Below are 20,785 nucleotides of genomic sequence, written 5' to 3'. Positions count from 1 at the left end.
AAGTCTACAATACATAGAGGAAGAGCGAGAGGACAATATTCACACTAATACTGAGGAGATGGCTGAAAATCAGATGAATCTGCTACCTCCTGTGGTTGCTGTAAATCCAGTAGATTAGAATCCCGCTCCTCGTACTATGTATGATTATGCTAAACCTACTTTAACAGGAACTAAATCGAGTATAGTTAGACCTGCTACTGCTGTAAATAATTTTGAACTGAAACCTAGCACGATTCAAATGATACAACAGTTTGTTCAGTTTGATGGTTTGCAGGACAAGGATCCAAACACTCATTTAGCAAATTTTTTGGAATTCTGCGACACTTTTAAGATTAATGGTGATTCTGACGATGCCATTTGCCTTCGGTTATTTCCCTTCTTATTAAGGAATAAGGCTAAACAGTGGTTGAACTCGTTACCACGAGGGTCAATCACCACTTGGGAACAAAGAACCGAAAAATTTTTACTTAAACATTTTCCGCCGGCTAAAACTACTAAATTGAGGAATGATATCTCCTCTTTTGTGCAGATGGATCTAGAAACTCTTTATGATGCATGGGAGAGATACAAGGACTTATTGAGAAGGTGCCCTCACCATGGGTTACCTCTATGGCTCCAGGTTCAGACTTTTTACAATGGTGTGAACCCCTCAACAAGGCAACTGATCGATGTAGCCGCCAGTGGAACTTTAAACAACAAAACACCTGAAGAGGCTTACGAATTTATTGAAGAGGTGTCACTGAATAACTATCAGTGGCAAGTCATGAGAACGAAGCAGACAAAAGCAACTAGTGTTTTCAACCTTGACGTGGTCACTATGCTATCTAACTAGGTAGGACTTTTAAATAAAAAGATTGATGGTTTGTGTGGTTCTACTCAGGTACATCCAGTGATGAGGTGTGATTCAAATGGAGGAGGAGTGCACAGCACAGAGTATCCATCCTTCAACCCTAGCATTGAGGAGGAACAAGTCCACTATATGAGTAATAATCTAGACCTCAAAAGAACCTGTATAGTAACACTTATAATGCAGGTTGGAGGAACCATCTCAATTTCTTGTGAGGTGGTCAGGGAAATCAAAGGCCACAACATCCTCCAAGTTTTCAACAACCACCCTACTAACAAGAGAAGAAACTGAACCTTGAAGAGATGCTTACTAAATTCATCTCGGTGTCAGAAACTCATTTTTAGAATATCGAAACAACGCTTAAGAATCTACGAATGTCGATTCAAGGGCTCGAAACCTAAATAAGACAACTTATTAAGTTGATCTCTGAACGACCACAAGGTGGCCTACCAAGTAACACTGAAACTAACCCAATGAAGCAACTTCATGCCATTACCGTACACAATGATGAAGGGTTAGTTAAAGCTGAACCGAAATCGAGGCAATATAATATGGAAGATAAAGGTAAGAATGATGAAAGCAATGATAAACAGAAACTGGTAAGCAATGAGTATAACCCTCGTGCGCTATACCCCAATGCGACAAGGAAAGACCACACAGATGAACAATTCGGTAAATTTCTTAAATTATTAAAAAATTACATATTAACTTACCGTTTATTAAATCTTTTTCGCAGATGCCAAAAGTAATAAATTTTTTAAAAGAGCTCTTGGCTAATAAATGAAAGTTAGATGATGCATCGCATGTGGAATTAAACGTAGTTTGCTCAGCCATTCTACAGAATAAGCTACCCAACAAGTTGAAAGATCAAGGGAGTTTTACGATTCCTTGCTTAATTGGTAGTTTAAATATTAATAATGCGTTGGCTGATCTAGGGGCAAGCATTAATGTTATGCTCTATAAAATATTTAAACAACTAGGTCTTGGGAAACCAAAACAAACTACGATGAGCATTCAACTGGCAGATAAAACAATTAGGTTTCCTAGAGGTATCATTGAAGATGTGCTAGTCAAAATTGATAAATTTATATTCCCAATTGATTTTGTTGTTCTAGATATGGAAGAGGATAGTGACGTGCATTTGATTTGAGGACGACCATTTCTAGCAACTGTTAGGACTATCATTGATGTTGGCACAAGAGAAATAATACTTTGTGTAAGAGATGACACGATTACTCTCCAAACTCGTGATTCGACTAAATTATCTAGCAAGCAAGATGGCTATACAAGTTCTGTTGATATAAATAACATTATGGCTCAAGCTTCTTTTCAGGAAACCCCTAGGAAGAACGTAATGGAGCCATATTCTAATCCATGTAACAAAAACAGAGCGATTCACGAAGAACGAAGGCTTCAGATCGATGATTTAGACGAATGGCGAACACATGTCAAGGAGAAACCAAAAGTACACGATGAATCAAAGCGATGCCATGATGAGTGTAGAGATGAAACAAAATAATTTAAGGTCGAGGATAAAGTATTGTTAGATGAAAAAGACCCCCGAATTGCCACTTCAAAGCTTAATACAAACGGAGCGATTCCTTTCACGGTACTGAATATTTTTCTATACGACATAGTTTAGGTAAATCATTCTCAATTTGACACGTTTAAGGTAAATATTACTTGACTTAGACTTTATGTGGATAATAGAATTGATAGTGAGAAAGAGGAGTCTCGACTCCATGATCCGCCGTGACTATGTGAATGAAGAGGTAAGTTAAGCTTAGACTCTAAATAAGCTCTTCTTGGGAGGCAACCCAGCACTAACACCACTAACTAGTTTATTTTAGCTATTTTTCGTATTTTAATACAGGTACAGTGGCCCATACAGCCTGGACACACGGGCATGTTCCTGGCCGTGTGGAAACAGGGCTAGAAATCCCCAAGTATCGAGTCACACGACCATAAATTCAATCCACATGGCCATGCGACACGGCCATGTGAAGCACACCGCCTGGACACACGGGCGTGTCCTAGGCCGTGTGAAAACTGGAGCTAAAATTTTAAATTTTAAACAAGTCAGAGAGTTACACGGGTAAGGCACACGGCCGTGTGTTCGTACACACGGGCGTGTGAGATATCACATTGGCGTAGGAGAAGCGAACAACGTGGGACATGGTCGTGTGATACGGTCGTGTGAACCATATGGCCTAGACACACGAGCGTGTTCCAGGCCGTGTGACGAATGGGCATTCAATATTCGCGATTAACACGGGCTAAACTGGCGCCACACAGGCGTGTGGCACGGACGTGTGGCCCAACATGGGGCCTTAACCCGACCGTGCCCCTATTTTAACTCGACCAAAAACTTAATTTTTATTTTTTTCTACTCCTTCCCCAACCCCCCAACCTTAGCCGCCGCAACACCCTTTCACCTCACCGTTCGGCCACCAGTTTTCTCCCCTCCCATGCACAGCCCTCACTGAGACCCCCTCTCTCTAGCCCCTAACAGAACACATGCCGCACGAAACCTCCAAGCTCGACCCAACCCTTTTCCCCCGCCCTCACACCACGCCCCTACCCACACGGCCACTAGCCGCCCTCCCATTGTGGTCAGCCTCGTCACAGCACACCAAAGATCGCCCACCGCAATTCAGTACCTCACCACTACCCGTGGTTTCCTTTTGTACCTTCACCTTTCTTTTATTTCAGTATTTATTTCTTTATTTCTTTATTTATTTGTTATTTCTTAATTGTTAGTCTATTTTAATTTTCGAAATTTTTATTTATTTACATATTTAGTAGTTTTCATTTTATTGCTATTATTATTCATTATATTTGACTATTATTTTTACTTGGTTTGTTTTGACTCTTCCATTTTTTTCTTTATTTTAGCCTATTTTATTACTTTTAGTATTTATATTCTCCTATATTTGCATCTATCTATTTAGTTAGATGTTGTCATGCTATGTTTTCTTAATTCCTTACTACTATTGCTATGTCCCTATTATTCTAGTCTTTGCTTTCATTAGTGTTAGGGTATATACTCTTTAAGACCACAGTTTTATTTTATTTTTTTTACTTAGATTCTACTTTTTCTCCTTTGTCTTGTGGTTAAATACTTGGTGCTGTTTGACTTCTGTTATTTTCAGGAATACCATGACAAACACATGAGGCAAGAAAATTACTGTTTCAGCTTCAAAAAAGCGGAAGGGTCCTGGCGCAACCTCCTCGAGTGCCTCGACCGAAGTTCGTCATTCTCTGCTTCAATTATCGTCAGGCCCACAGGATGACTTGTTTCAGCTTTTGTACATGCGACCGCTAGGAGTGGGCCAATGTATTGATTGGGCCGCATTGGAGTAGGTCAGGCTAGATGATGAAGTCCGTGCTTTTATTACCACTTCCCTGTGGGATCAGTTCTTTGTGATTATCGAACCCACCTATTCAGAGTTTACCTTGGAGTTTTGCACTACTTTCCATCTACAGCATATGATGAATACCCATGATGAAGACCCATGATGAGGCCAGTACTATCACTTTCCGACTTGGTGGCTTAGTGTGACATATGAGCGCCCCTGAGTTTGGCGCAGCTTTGGGCATCTACACTGATGAGTTTATAGGTGCCAATAACTTTCTTCACCTCCACCGTCACATCCATCACTCACCATCGTGCTGTTGGACCGATCTCACAGCTAATCAGATTCGTTATGACGCGAGTTGCTTGAAGGAGACATCTCTTTCTCCGGCTCTACGATACATCTACGTCTTATTAGCTCACACGTTGACTAGCATGAGAGAGAGCACAGGAGTTGTAAGCACTACTGACGTATACTATCTTTAGAGCATGGCGATTGGTCACATCTTTGATTTGGCATACTTCATAGCGCTTGTTTTTCGCCATCAAACGGACTGCCATAGGAGGGGTCCCATCTGTCTTGGTCCCTACGTAACTCGTCTCGCTTGATACTTGGGCCTCTTCGACACTCCAGAGATGTCATCGACACTCATATTAGAAGGCCAGATGGCTCCTTTGGGAATTTCTAGTATGATCCACATGAGGATGATAGAGCGACGCCGTGGATTCGACCCCCCTTAGTACAGACTCATTCATTCTAATGATCAAGTTGATCCAGAGGACATTATTGATGATGTCCCTCCCCTTCATGAGGAACCACTTTCACCACCATTGCAGAGTCACCGTCCCACTGCTGCCACTTTGACAGATATATCCGAGCGACACACTCGATTTGAGCAGTAGTGTTTTGAGCGGTTCGACAGCATCGATGCCACTCTTCGACAGATTTGCCACCACCTCCACATCTCTCCTTCGGCACCATTGGCCCACGAGCCAGCTGATGATGAAGACCTTTAAGTCCCTTTATTTTATTATTATTATTATTTTCATTTCAATTCTATTTTGTCTTTTATTTATTTTTGAAGACTTTTGTTTTATATTTTGAACTATGTTTATCTTTATGGTTATTATCAAGTGATCCCTTAATTCTTTTCCATAGTTGGGTTTATTTCTTATTAATAACTCAGAATCATGCCTTTTATTCGGCCTTATCTACAATTCTAGCTTTCGCTATTCCAAGGATTTCATCCAAAAATTCAGGGTAGTTTTACTTCTCTCCCTCTCTTTTGATATTATGCTTAAATTATTATTATCTATCTTCGTACATTGAGGACAATGTACATCTTAAGTGTGAGGAGGTTATTTATATGATTATCAGAAAATCCCTGAATTATATCTTGTTCTCAAATAATTTTCTCATATTACTATTAGAATGAATTTTGATTGATTTATGATTTTTATTAATATGTTATGGATTAAAACATAGGTAATTATGCATTGATTATTTAAACTTTAAAGGCAGTAGAGAATCAAGAATGATAAGTTGACTTTTGAGAATTAAAATTGCTAGGTTGTTTAACTGAATTGAGGTATTATCTTGAAATTTTGAATTTACAAGACTTACATCAAATACCCATAATTTTGGTGAGATTTTGAGCCTTTTAGAGCATATATCTTTCTTGCTCACTGATTTTATTGGTTATAAGTGTGTCAACATTGAATTGTTATTCTAGAACTTGCTTCGATTTTGCATGTCAAGACCACACCTTTGATTTGATATTCCGAGATGATAAAGGCACCTAGGTTTTAACCCATTTACCCCACAAAAAGCCTACCTTCATAATTAACCCTTAGTAAACCCCTTTAATCTTAACAAACCATTCTTAATTTACCCTAAATTTTAACCCCTATATCATACTTTTTGATTCGTTAAGAATTTTTCCTATTTTGATTCCCTTTTTCTCGAGATTTGATTTGGTTAATTGCCTCACTATGTTCTTTCATTTGGTTGTATAATTCTCTCTCATTACTTGTTCTTAAAAAAAATTATTATATATATACATATATGTTGATTATTATTTCTTTGTTTGAGCTTAAGTATTTAATTCCATATTTTGAGAAAAAGCTCATGTTTATCTTTAATAAATTCGATTGATGTAATTATTTAGTGTTAGTTTATTTTTCCAGTTAGGTAATTTATCAATTCAATCTCGATTCTAACCTTCTTTTTTAGTCTCAATCCACACCTTTAACCCAAGCTCCGTTACAACCCTTTAAAGACCTTTTGATTTGTGTATCATCTCATTTAAAGTGGTGGAGATTTGATTTTCATGCAACCCTATGGTAATAACTTTTCATATTTGACTATTAAATGCTTAATTATTAAACCTTAAACACTTTGAGCGATTTGAGTAGATCTTTAGTGAGGATGTCACCCCTTGTTGATTTGGAATTAAAGGTAATCACTTAGATAAAGGGGGATACCTATGATTTTATGATTGAAATACTCAACTTGGATTATTTGAAACTTTAATGTTCTTTTAGTTGAATTCTCAATAAATCACTATCTGTAGATTATCTCGAAACAGTATTGATGAAAATTATAAGTTGAGAAGAATTTATTTTAATTGTGCGTTGAGGATTTTGCTTGAGGACAAGTAAATGCTTAAGTGTGGGGATATTTGATAAACCATGATATATGCATATTTTTACCTTATGTTTAACATATTTATGGATGATTTTTCCTTAGTTTCATTGAGTTTGATACTCCTAATCCTTTAAATTTATGTTTTATACTTAGGTGAGCATAGGAAAGCAAAAAGAGTAAGAAACGGGCCAAAAATGGACAAATTGGGCCTAATTCAGTATTTCACACGGCCTAAACACTTCCACACGGGTGATCCACACGCCCGTGTGTGACAGGCAGGTAGGCCACACGCCCATGTGTCATGGCCGCATCGACTAAAAACCAACTCAGAATTACACACAGCCTGAACATCATCACATGGGTGTGCCACACGGCTGTGTCCCTGTTGAGCCCAAGTCTAATTCTACTCGGAAAAGGCTAATTTCGAGGGTTTTGAAGCATTCCAAAGTCTATATAAACACCTTAGAAAAGGATTAAAGAGGGCACGCAGAGTAGAAGGCAGGAGATACTCAAAGACAGCCATCGGAATCAGCCTGGAAGCAGGATCTACTTCAAGATTGAAGATCTTTACTCAATTTCCTTAGAAGTTCTTTGGGTTTCTTTATGTTTTGTTGTTTTTCCAATTTTGAGATGTTTTCCATTATTATGAACTAAACTCTCTAAATACCTAAGGGAGATGAAACCTAAGACGAATCTTATTACTATTTGAATTATACGATAAATACTTGTTCTTATTCTTAATTGTGAGTTTTAATCCTAGCTTTAATATTCTAGGATATTAATTCAAGTTTTTGATGTGCTTACTCAGTAGAGCAAAAGTCCCTATTTAAGAGTAGATCATTCATAATTAAGTGGAGTTGCATGCAATCCTAGAGATAGGATGACATAAATCTGCCGGATTAGGGTCAAATATAATAAGGGGATCCATAGATCGAGTTAATGTGGCAATAGGGGTTTTAATTAGAAAGAGATTTCGAATAATCAACCTAGAGTCAGTTGTTCTTAGTCTCGAGAGAGATATTAACATAAATTAAGGATTTCTACTGATTAAGTCAAGTGAATAAATCGTCTAATTCAAAAGTGATAAGTGAAGTCTAAGTGGATTTTTCCTTGGGTATTGTCTTCTCCATCGGTTTTCCAGAGAATATTTTCCAAATTTATCTCTGTCGCGTTCTTAGTTAGTTAGATAATTAAGTTTAGTTTAGAAAACATCCCTTCAATTCTTAGGCTAGATAATAAAAAGATAGTAATTACTAGTACTTTTAATCCTTTTGGATACGATATTTCTGGTCTCACCTCAACTATACTACTATTCGATAGGTGCGCTTGCCTTAGTTGAATTTTTAGTTAGTTTTAGGACCATCATTAGCTTAAAACTGTAAACCGGGATCTATCATGTCAAATCATCAAGAATAAATCAAGAACAAAACTAGTTGCGAAAGCGTACCTAAATTTATTTATTTCTTAAAATCTACGGATCTTGGGGTTTTGATCTTCTAAATTAGCACACAAGTAATATAGAGGATGTGACTCTCTTTTTTCTAAAGATGGGATATCAGAAAAGTTAGCTTATGTGTAATTTGGGGATCATAACCTTAATATATAACTTTGGCACATTAGCCCTAATTTCTAATCAACCCATCATCAATTAGAAATTAGTTACTAGAGTATCTACACATATTTAACCCATGCTTTATTTAATAATTAAAGCCCAATAAACCTTAACCAAATTAGATCACTTTTAATTTGGAATAACATATTATGATAGTAGATAATAACATTTAATTAATTATATTATGTATGTGATGTCCATATTTTCCAACACTTTGTTTTTTCGGGATTCAAGGTTTTCTATTTTGGTTATCGTCATATTGTACTCTTTCAGATTATTTGCTCATTTAGTGAAGCCCACATTGCCCGTGATTTTTTATCCTCTTCGGAGGGGTTTTTGTAACCTCCCCAACCAGGCCTAGACGTTAGACCTGAATTCAGAAGATTACATTGGCCACCGAGATGGCCTAGTAGGGTTATCGGAGTTTTGAAAAGAGTTCATTTAAAACATTTGTTTAATTCAATAGAAAATTCAGTTACAAACCATTTTATTATCCTCAAAATCTTAATTTTAATTTGGTAGCAGATGTCGAAACCATTGTTTTTTTGAAAAACGGGGTCGTCGACTTTTTATTTTGAAAATGAAAATGGGGAGTCACCTCCAATCTTTTTTGTTTAGGTGTGCTCGGATCACCTCGTAATTTGATTATTTTAATAAAATGTTTTGTTTTACTAAAACAGCGATTTTGGTCTACGAAATTCGAAAAAACGGGTTCGGGAGTCGGTTACGTACGAGGAAGAATTAGCACCCTCGTAACACCCAAAATTGGTACCTAATTGATTAATTAATATCTTAATGTCAAAAGTTGAAAATCCGTAAAGAATTTAAAAATACGATCCTCCTTTTTTATTAATGTTAATTTTACAAAAAAAATTGTTTGGATAAATCGAAGCGGATGCTAAAGACCTTCTTGTCCCGAAGTAATAAAATGTCACATCCAGTACGTTAGGACACGACATTTTACCTTCGAGAATCAGCCTGTCTTTTAATTTTCAAAACTCATGCATTTTAATTTTAAAAGGATATTCAATCATTTGAGTCAAACGAGAAAAATCGAAACCCAGTACGTTAGGGCACGATCCCTCGAATTTCCAAACACGAAATATTGCCTTTATTAAAGAATCTTTTTTTTTTATGAATTTAGGGTGAAAATTGATATAATATTTAAAAGAAGTATACGAATAAAAATTATGCTAACTAATGACAACAATAAGAGCGTGCTAATAAATGATTCATAGTACATAATGATAATAATAACAAAGTAATAAATAAACATAAATATAAGGGAAACAAGTTCATAAAATATTGGAAGTAAATAACCAAATTAAAAATAAATGAAATTTAAGGTGCGATTTGTAATAAAATGTAAATAAAACATATAAATAAATAATAACAATAATGAAAGATTATAATAATAATAATAATAATAATAATAATAGAAATAAAAGCAAGTAAAAAATGAAATATGAAATGTATAATAAGAGGAAATAAATTAATTTGAAATATTCAAAAGTAAGGAATAATAAACAAATGAAATAAATAAGTAGATGGCATGATATAAATAACATTAAATTTAAATATTTTTAAAGTAAAGAATTATAAAATAATAAATGAATTGATAAATCGAGTCTAAACATAAAGACAAGTAATGAATAAATAGATATATAAATATAATATTTAAATATTATTTAAATTTTAGTATTTAAAAGGAAAAGACAAATAAAAATAAACAAATAATGATATTAATCAAACCAGGATTAAATCAAAATCAAAACAAAATTAAAAGAAAAAAACGGAATAAAATAAAATATCGGGTCCAAATTGTGACACGTGAATGAGATGGGGGACCAAATGGGGTAATATCCCTGTCTCCCAAAACGCATAACTTCAATATGGACTGAAATGAAACACTACAAAAATTACAAGGTGAAATTGAAAGAAAAAAAGGAAATAGGACCGAATCGCAACTGGCCATAAAAGCGGAGGGACTTGTAGCGCAATAATTCCATCAAAGTGAAAACACGCGGATCCCCTGGGGGTTGGGTCGGTCGATCAGATGGGTTATTAGTAAAATGACACCGTTTTTATGCTTATTCTTTGGCCCAAAACGGCGTCGTTTTGGGTAAACTATAAATGCTAATTTTTTTGCTAAAACTTCATTCTTCCTTCATTTTTTTTAAAAAAAAATCAAAAGCTTTCTCTCAAACTCTCTCCCCCTTCTAAGTATCTGGCCATGGGAGCCACCGTCGGCCACCGACGATGGCGCCGCCATCCACGGTGGCCGAAAAGCCCAAAAGTCCCCCTTTTCGAAACCTTTTCCATTGTTCACCTTTTATTTCAAAAAAATAAAAAAATAAAGTGAAAAATGACCCCAAAATGGCTCGATTTGTTTTAAAAACTGTCACACCATCAAACCCCAAACTGAACCCTAAGGGTCTGGGCTATTGGCACCAGAGAGAAATCCAAATCGGAGGGATCTGGCAAATTTTCTTCGTTTTAGTTTTTTTACAAAAAAAAAATATTAGAGAAATAAATCACCTTTTTCGAATTTGAATTTGGGTTTTTGATTGCTATTGTGTGCGTAAAAGAAAAGGAAAGGACCCTAATACATTGTTCATGGCTTTTTTTATAGCCAAAAGAAAAGAAAAAAAATAAAAATACAATCTTTTTCTATTTTCTTTGTATCTGCTGTTGTTTTCTTGTGTCCATACAGGTACGGAGGCCGTACGCGGCGCTGATGTTAAGGTATGGAGCTCATGGAGGCGGAGGCTGCTAGAGGTCGTACATGGGAGCAGCGACGCACCTAGCAGCTAGGGTTTCTAGTTGGCTGAAACTTGTTTAAGTTTTGGGCCATTTGGGCCTTGTAATTTTGAGTCTTAGGGTTATGGGCTAGTTTTAGGGTGTTTGGGGTTTGGGTCTGAGTTTAGTTTGGGTTTGGATTGGGCTAGGGTCTTGGGTCTTGGGTTTTGATTTGTAAATGGATTATTTAAATTTTGGACTTTTTATTATTTTTTTTTCAGGCCCAGGCCAAAATTGGCCTATTACAGTAGAAAAACGATATGTATTGGTTTTAAGGAAAACCAGGGGTTCATGCATACTAATTAATAATCATAGCATAATATCTTAAAAAATCAAATGAAATGTCATTCAAAATAAAACAAACCTATATCCTAAGTCTCATGCCACGGTTCAAAAATAAATAATACAATCTTTTAAAGGAAATAACAAATATTAATGAAACTTAAAATATTTAGAAAAAAAACAAAACTAAGTCGAGTCCCTTCAGATTTAGCGTCCGCGTCCTAACCTGGTGAGTTAGCTGAAAGGATGAAAAATAAAATGGGGTAAATTATGAAGCTTATTGTGCATTTCGTCACAAGAAAACCAGTGCAACAGTTGGTAAATCACATTAAATAATACCACATAAAATAATCACAATCAGACAATAGTTCAAAGTATCAATTTTTTTTATGCAGTCATCATTAATAAATTGGAACTCACAAAACAATTTTCAGAATAACCAAATCATCAGCTTTTGCCACAACAAAACATATATATATGCACACACACATATAAATATACCATATCAGAGTTTCCAGATTTGTATGCACATGAGTTTAAAATGCCATAAAGTTTTGTTTTTTTAATAAAATAGATCCTACTCCACCACTACACACCGTAATGGGATTTCTCTTAAACTCCTTTCTCTAACACATCAGGATGCGGATAAACCACTACTGGTTCACAGATAATAACTACCATTTGGCTGTGGACACACAACAAGTCCCCATGGTTGGAATCCGCCTTTAGTTGTGGGTTCACAGCAAAAGGTCTTACAGATGAAACCTACTTTTTGGCTGTACATTGTACAGCATAACTTGTAGTTGAAATATGCCTTTGGCTTTGGATACACAGCAGTACCCACATATGGAATCTGTCTTTGGCTGTGGATGCATAGAAAAACAAATAATTGCAAATAAACTACCAGACTTCCTCTGATCATATTGTCTCATCCCATGCAATGCAGATTTCATATTTAATATATATAAAATATGATAGCATTTAATATACTAACACATGGAAAGTCAGTAGCAAAATTCATGCTTTTCATGCATTCAGGTTAATAGTATCATAGGGCATGTCGTTTATGTGATCGCAAGTATAAACACAATAGTAATATATACTATTCATAATTCATGAAAAAATATATAAAGATAAATACATACCATATTAATTCGATCAATTAGGAATTCTAACATATTTCTTATCATCAAGACCTAATTGCATAATTTAATTCACTAAAACTAGTTCAAAACTTGTTTAGGGACAATTTGATCAAAACATAAAATTTTAGATCAAAATTGTAAGCTCTTAGTTCCAGGGGACACACAGCCATATGTCTGGGCTGTGTGGGAAGCCTTGAGCCGTGTGGAGGGGGTACATGATCGTGTGAGAGACTGTGGTCGTGTGGAGTTCAAAAATTCAATCTACATAGGAGACACGACCGTGTGGGGGGTCCTAGGTCGTGTGAAAGTAGAACATCCTAGGGTTTCAGGGGTCGTGTGACCCACACGTCTGTGTGGCTGACTGTGTGGCGCTACCCTAGGCTCGATTTTTTCCCTAATTTACTCATAAAAGAACAAACGTCTGACTCCGAAGTCTCGAACGATGATCCTCACATCCAAGTCTAATTTGGGATACCTACAACAGGTCTTTCAACGGAGAAAATGCAAGGATTAATAGCAGTTTTCAAGATTTATCAAGATTACCAAGAAATATAGGTAAGATTTGTAAGGGATCATTTTAATCGATCATGAAATTAATAAGAACATAATCCTACAGCTATTTTGAGATCTAAACGTCGAATCGAAATATTCTTACGGATTCTTGGCAATGTTAAAGATAAGATTTGACAGTGTTACGCTAAACCGATATGAAGAACGGTTGAACGGAGATCGAGTTTGAATTTGGGATCAAAATAAAATTTCAGCAACGAGAGTAAAGTTATTTGCAAATGGGGAGAATGAAAAAGAAACGTGGAAGAAATAGGGAAAATGAAAGTAAAATTTTGGTTCAATAAGAAAAGATATTAGAGTTTTATTTTGATTTGGAGAGGAGATTAAATACTTAGGGTTTTCTAAATTTGAGAGGTTGATTGGGTAATTAACCCTTTCTGTCGAAAATAAAAGAAATGGGAGGGGGAAATGGCATGTTTTGAACTTAGGTAGCAAAAGGAGGAATAGGCCTTACCATTTAGGCTAGTGCCCATACTTATTTTTTGGTTGCTAAAAATTAAAACAAAAAAAAAATGAGAAGAGTGTGATTTAAGGGGTATGTACCAATAAAGGCCCATTTCCGAAATTATTTATGAAGATGGGCCATTTCTAAAAATAATTACAGGTATGGAGTGAAAACCCAAAAATGCACTAACGTGGACTCGTTTTCAGGGGATAACTCAGAAAACGATTCCACATCAACGTTTTTTTCCTTATGTCAGGCAAAAGTGCACTAACATGGATGCGTTTTTGCCTGTGCTCAGACTAAATTTTCAAAAAAGGTCATTTTTTAAAAAAATATTACAAAAATAAACCAATTTTTTGAAAATCTACGAGAATAAGCCTTTATAAAGACCCAAAATGACAGCACCATTTTTTTTTGTGCCACCAATTAATGTGGAAATAAAACTTACAAAACAGATCTTTATATAGACCCAAAGTCTCATTTCCCTTGTTTTCTTAAGCAATATAGGATGTGAGATATGTGCATATATAGATTCATGAATAAGTTTGCAACTTGTTCCTAGACAATATGAGAATCCTTCCTTTTTTAACTAACATCATACGATTAAAGGCTACACTATATTTTATATTTTTTTTTTACTTATAGATTTTAATTTTTTTTTACAAAAATTAACATTTGTTACATTATAAATAAAAATTTTAAACTCTATAAGTAAAAAATTATAAAATATATTGGTCTCTTCTTGTTTGAAGATGACCAAATGGGTATAAAGGTGTTTGAAGGATGTGTGGAAGATTATATAGTATTTGTCGTTAATGCAATCTTGTTTTGTTGCATTTGCTTTTTTAAAGCAATTTCATTTTATATACTTCAATACCAATATTATTAGATATTTACTAAAAGATTATGTAGATTTATTTATCGAACACTAAAATTTGATGCAAACAATCAATATAATGTGTAGGTATGAAACTATTAATGAATTGATTCATATACATTTGTTTTCTTTTCAAATGATTGAAAGTTATATTGAAACAAAAGGCATTTACATATAAAGAATTTTATATATATGTAATATAAAAATTAATTATGAAGTTTTCTATTCTTATGTATTTAAGGTAATTTTTATCACTTTGTAGCACCCCAAACCCTACCGAAGTTATGGCTTGATCCGCATGCCACATCAAAAACGTTAAAAAAATCCATTCTAAGTCCGTAAAATCGTACTTAATGTTCAAAAGATTAATTCATTAAGGGTTAAAGTGAATGGAAGTCATGCACCGTAGGAAACCGGAAAAGAGGTGGTGAGTCCATCTGATCGCTATACCAAGCTCCTTCGGATCCAATCCTAGACATGCATATGCCATTGCCACACCTTAACGTCATGGATATTTCTAGGAAACCGATTTGATTAAGTCATTTTAGGAAAAGTGATTAATTTTGGAAAATACTTTCATTGCGGAAGCTTTGCTTGTTGTCGTGTTATTTTGAAATCAACTGTTGTTTTTGAAAACGCTACCTAAAGCTATCCAGCCAACAGTTAAAATAAGTAATACCTATCTTAGTAATACATATTAAAACCATCAAAATAAATAAGCGGCCTTATTACATTTAAAAGCCCAAAACCTCAAACGTAATTAAAAGGATGTCCAGTTCACCGAAGAAAATCAAACTTTCGAGCAGGCGGCCACTCAATTCCTCACGACTCTAAGCCCACTATGGTTGGGGATTTCTGCGTGGATGAAAATAAAAGGGTGAGTTTGGGAAACTCAGTGTAAGGAAAACCCATTCAAAGTGTAGCGACGTAAAAAAAATTAGTTTCGCTTGGTCGCTAATTGTGGCGATTTATTAAACATTTGAAAACCAACTTTCGATTTTATTAACAAAGGAGTCGCCACCGATCCTTTTTATAGGTGTGATCGGACACCTAATAAAATTATTTTAAAATAAAAAGAAGGCCAAATTTAGGTCTACGTGAAAGTCCAGAGAAAAATTGGGGTTCGAGTCGATTCTGTGCGAGGAAGGTATTAGCACCCTCATGACGCCCAAAATTGGTATCTCATAAACATTTGTTGACTTGATTTTCAAAAATACGAGTCCAATATAATATTTAATCGTGATCCGATTGAAAAATGAGAATTTTTAGTTTTCGATTTCTTTTTAGAAAGGGTGTCCCGTTTTTTAACACAAGCCGATGAATTTCACCCAACATAGCGATGAAATCGATGGCTTAATATTAAATCGGTACATTGCCTTATTTTTGAAATTAATTAAAACATGAGAAAAATATTCCTAAAGTGAGAAATTAAAATAGATAAAGGACGAAAAAAATGATATCATTAATGAAAAATATTAACATGGAATACTAGAATATTAGAATAACAATAATAATGATATTTACAAAATAAAAACAAATCATGTACTAATAATAAAATAGGAAAAATGATATATTTGGTAATAATAATATAAAATAATAATATGTACATAAAATACATATATATATATATATGCATATAATAAAAGTATGTAATAATAATAATAATATCTACAATAAAAGAAAATATTAGGAAACGTACCTAAAAAATATATACATAAAAATTTACAACAATAATATAAAATAATGATATGTGCAAATATATATATATATATATATATATATACATATGTACATAAAATATACACTAATATAATAATAGTTATAATAATACTAGCAATAGTAATAATTTGTAATAATAATATATACACAATATGGTATTTAAAATATATATATATGTATATAATAGTATTTAAGAATATATACATAAGAAATATATAACTAATGGCATTAAAAATATATACATAATATATATAAAATACCTAAAAAAGAAGGGGAAAGAAGAGAGAAGGAGGGGAAAGGAAATCCGGCCAAGGGGGGCCATCACGGTTGATCGTCGGTCACCGTCGTCGTCATCACCACCACATGCCACCGCCTACGGTGGCGGAAAAGTTAAATTTTTTAAAATATATGTATATATAAAGAAAGAAAAAACAATACAAAAAAGAAAAAAATTGAAAGAAGAGGAAAAAGAAAAGATGCAACCTTTTTATTGATGTTTCTTTTGTGTTCAAAATTTGAAGGGATTTTTATGTTTTTTTTTTCAATCTTTGTAAAATCCCCCTCCTTTCTTTTTACATGATTTTTGAATGCCTTTTTATAGCCATTTTTTACATGATTTTCTATTATTTTTTTTTCTATTTTGTAGGTGGTGGTGGTAGACAATGGGAGGAAAAATGGGGCAAGTGGGAAAGTGGTTAGGTGGCTAGGTTTTTTATTTTTATTTTTGGTTAGGTTTTTCTTTTTCTTCTTTTTTTTTTTTGGTTAGGTTTTTCTTTTTTTTTTTTTGGATTAGGTTTTTTGGGGGCTTAATGGGCTTTTGAATTGGGTTTAATGTTTAGGTTTTGTAATGGGTTTGGGTAGATGTAAATGGGTCATGAGTTAAGGGTTTTAGTGGGTTTAGAGGTTTGGTTGGGTTTTGATGAAATCGGTCCGCAATTTGGGCTTCTACAATGCCCTCTTTGCTCATTGTCGTTAAACAGGAATAGAGCAAAGACTTTCAAGGAAGACAAATTTGCCCGGTCTTGCTAGGTCTTGACTTGCTTTAGAACTCTTCTTATTTAGTTAGTCCCTTTTCAGTCCACCGCATCTTGTAGCTTTGGTTCACTCCACTGCATCTTGTGATATACGCCTTGTAGCTTCAATTTATTCCGATGTAACTTTAAGGATATGAAATGTATGGCTTCGATCTACTTCGCTGTAACTTCAGAAAGGTGAGATCTACAACTTCAATCTACTCTTCTATCGCTTCAGTGAGATAAGGTCTGTGGTCTTTTCTTCTACGACTTCAGAAAGGCAAGATCTTATATCCTCGATCAGCTTCACTGTAACTTCAGGGAGATCAAACTTGTAGCTTTGACCTGCTTCACTGCACTTCAGGGTATCTAAATCTGGTGTCTTCCATCAGCTCCAATCTTTATTCTTTGCTTGGCATGTGCTCCTGAGCTCAACTCATTTTCGCAATATGAATTGACTCTCTAAAAATAGACATTGAAAATAGCTCAGCGCGTGAGCCAAGGCTCAACTCACCTCTCGCAATATGAGTTGATTTTTGAAAAACAGAAATTAAAAGACTCAACTCAACTCTCGCAGAATTAAAAAGCTCAACTCACCTCTCGCAATATGAGTTGAATTTTTTGAAAAAAACAGAATTGAAAATAGCTCAAAGACGTGAGCCAAGGCTCAACTCACTTCTCGCAATATGAGTTGATTTTGAAAAGAATTTGAAAACAGATTTTGAAAATACCTCGACATGTAACCCGAGGCTCAACTCACATCTCGCAATGTGAGTTGATTTTTTTGAAAAATATAAATTGAAAAAATACCTCAGTGTGTGATCTGAAGCTCAACTCACCTCTCGCAATATGAGTTGATTTTTTGAAAGATAGAAATTGAAAATAGCTCAACAGATGAGCCAAGGGTCAACTCACCTCTCGCAATATAAGTTGATTTTTGAAAATGAAATTGAAAATACCTCAACGTGTCTTGAGGCTCAACTCATTTCTCACAATATGAGTTGAATTTTGAAAATGAAATTGAAATTACCTCAACAGTCCCGAGGCTCAACTCACCTCTCGCAATTTGAGTTGATTTTTTTTTTTTGAAATGCAGAAATTGAAAAATGGAAATTGAAAATACCTCGACGTGTGATCTGAGGCTCAACTCACCTCTCGCAATACGAGTTGACTTTTTTGACAACAGAAATTGAAATTACCTCAGCGTGTCCTGAGGCTCAACTCACCTCTCGCAATATGAGTTGATTTTTTTGAAAGGCAAAAATTGAAAAACGGAAATTGAAAATACCTCGGCGTGTGACCTGAGGCTCAACTCGCCACTCGCAATACGAGTTGATTTTTTTGACAACAGAAATTGAAATTACCTCAGTGTGTCCTGAGGCTCAACTCACCTCTCGCAATATGAGTTGATTTTTTTTTGAAAGACAAAAATTGAAAAACGGAAATTGAAAATACCTCGGCGTGTGACCTGAGGCTCAACTCGCCTCTCGCAATACGAGTTGAAATTAAAACATAAAAATTGAAAATACCTCAGCGTGCCCCGAGGCTCAACTCACCTCTAGCAATATGAGTTGATTTTTTTGACAACAGAAATTGAAATTACCTCAGCGTGTCCTGAGGCTCAACTCACCTCTCGCAATATGAGTTGATTTTGAAAAAGTAGAAATTAAAAGGTTCAACCTACCTCTCGCAATATGAGTTGATTCTTGAACAACGTAAATTGAAAACAGAATTGAAAATACCTCAACAGGACTCGAGGCTCAACTCACCTCTCGCAATATGAGTTGAAATTAAAACACAAAATTGAAAATACCTCAACAGTGCTCGAGGCTCAACTCACCTCTAGCAATATGAGTTGATTTTGAAAAACAAAATTAAAAGGCTTAACTCACCTCTCACAATATGAGTCAATTTAAAACATAAACTAAAAATACCTCAACGTGCCCGAGGCTCAACTCACTTCTCGCAATATGAGTTGATTTTGAAAACAAAATTAAAAATACCTCAACGTGTCTTGAGGCTCAACTCATCTCTCGCAATATGAGTTGATTAAAACACAAAATTGAAAATACCTCAACAGGTTCTCGAGGCTCAACTCACCTCTAGCAATATGAGTTGATTTTGAAAACAAAATTAAAAGGCTTAACTCACCTCTCGCAATATGAGTCAATTTAAAACTAAAAATACCTCGGCGTGTCCCGAGGCTCAACTCACTTCTCGCAATATGAGTTGATTTTGAAAACAACAATTAAAAATACCTCAACGTGTCTTGAGGCTCAACTCATCTCTCGCAATATGAGTTGATTTTCCTTGAAAAGCATGAATTAAAAACATCAAAATACCAAAACTCATCCTTTGGTAGAATTCGTGTCTTTTCCTTTGATTCGATTCGACTCTCATTCAAGATTTCTTGCTCTGTTGGAGTACCAGATATGCCATGTATGATGTTATCATGATATGCACATGTTTGTCTTAAATGCTTTTATGCCTACATGATTATGCAAAGCTCCTTAAGCATGTTTGTCGATGTCCATTTAGCCACGATTGTTGAGGATCTGTGTTCATTGCTTTGATTCTCGACTTTCTCTTCGTGCCTTATACTTGTCTTCAAGCTTCACGAGTAATCGACGCTTCTCATATATCACTCTTTTGCCCCGATTGAACTTTGTTCTTACTTTGAGACTCTTGTGCTTATCAAATTTTCATCCGTAATGCTTAACATTTCTTTTGCTTAGAGTATGTCATTTCACCATTTATCATGTAAATAAACACATAATGAGATGCATGAAAAAGGTCGATAGGGACAAAATGATATTTCATATTCATCTATTTCAAATGTGGCAAACAAAGCAAGTTAACCAATGAGAGTAAAAAATGTCAAAAGAAAGAAAGGATCGTATTCAACGGATACAAATGCTCTAGATATTCAACACATGAACTCTTCCTCGTTCCTCAATCAAAATCTTTTCGAGCGGCTTCTTGCGTAGAAGATTTCGAGCTTTCAAAATGCTTCAAATCTTGTAGTCTCACCGCTTGACCCATTGTTAAAATGCCACGCTCTTTAAGCCGTGTTTACCTCATTAGGACGCCTCTCGGGTTTTCATCCTAATCTTTTGTGCTAATCAAGACGCCTTTGCGGGTTTTCGCCTTGATCCCTTTTTTTTGATGCCCTTTTCGTTTTCATCTCAAGCATAATATTTCTTCACAAAGATCTCGAGTTCACCGGATTCGATGGCTCCTTGCCATCCATCTCGGTAAGGATCAAAGGTCCTCCCGAAAATGCCTTCTTTACGACGTATGGTCCTTCCCAATTTGGTGCCCATTTTCCTCGCAGTCCTTTTGTATTGGGAGAATCTTTTTCAAGACGAGTTCTCCTTCGTGGAATTCTCTTGGCCATAATTTCTTGTCATGGGCGCGATCATTCTCTTCTGTACATCTGCCGTGACAAATTGCTCTTAGACGTTTTTCTTCGAT

The 20,785-nt window shown here is 35.1% G+C and overlaps 1 non-coding gene across 1 annotated transcript; it reads right to left on the bottom strand.

Moving 5' to 3' along the window:
• Window positions 1–496: 496 nt before the first annotated feature.
• LOC128292354 (small nucleolar RNA R71) lies at window positions 497–603 on the bottom strand. The gene has a single exon (XR_008282338.1). It is a non-coding gene; the product is annotated as a small nucleolar RNA R71 (small nucleolar RNA).
• Window positions 604–20,785: the final 20,182 nt, after the last annotated feature.

Source organism: Gossypium arboreum, chromosome 4 (assembly GCF_025698485.1).
Source record: "Gossypium arboreum isolate Shixiya-1 chromosome 4, ASM2569848v2, whole genome shotgun sequence".
NCBI lineage: Eukaryota > Viridiplantae > Streptophyta > Magnoliopsida > Malvales > Malvaceae > Gossypium > Gossypium arboreum.
This window is presented reverse-complemented; position numbering and strand designations above follow the sequence as displayed.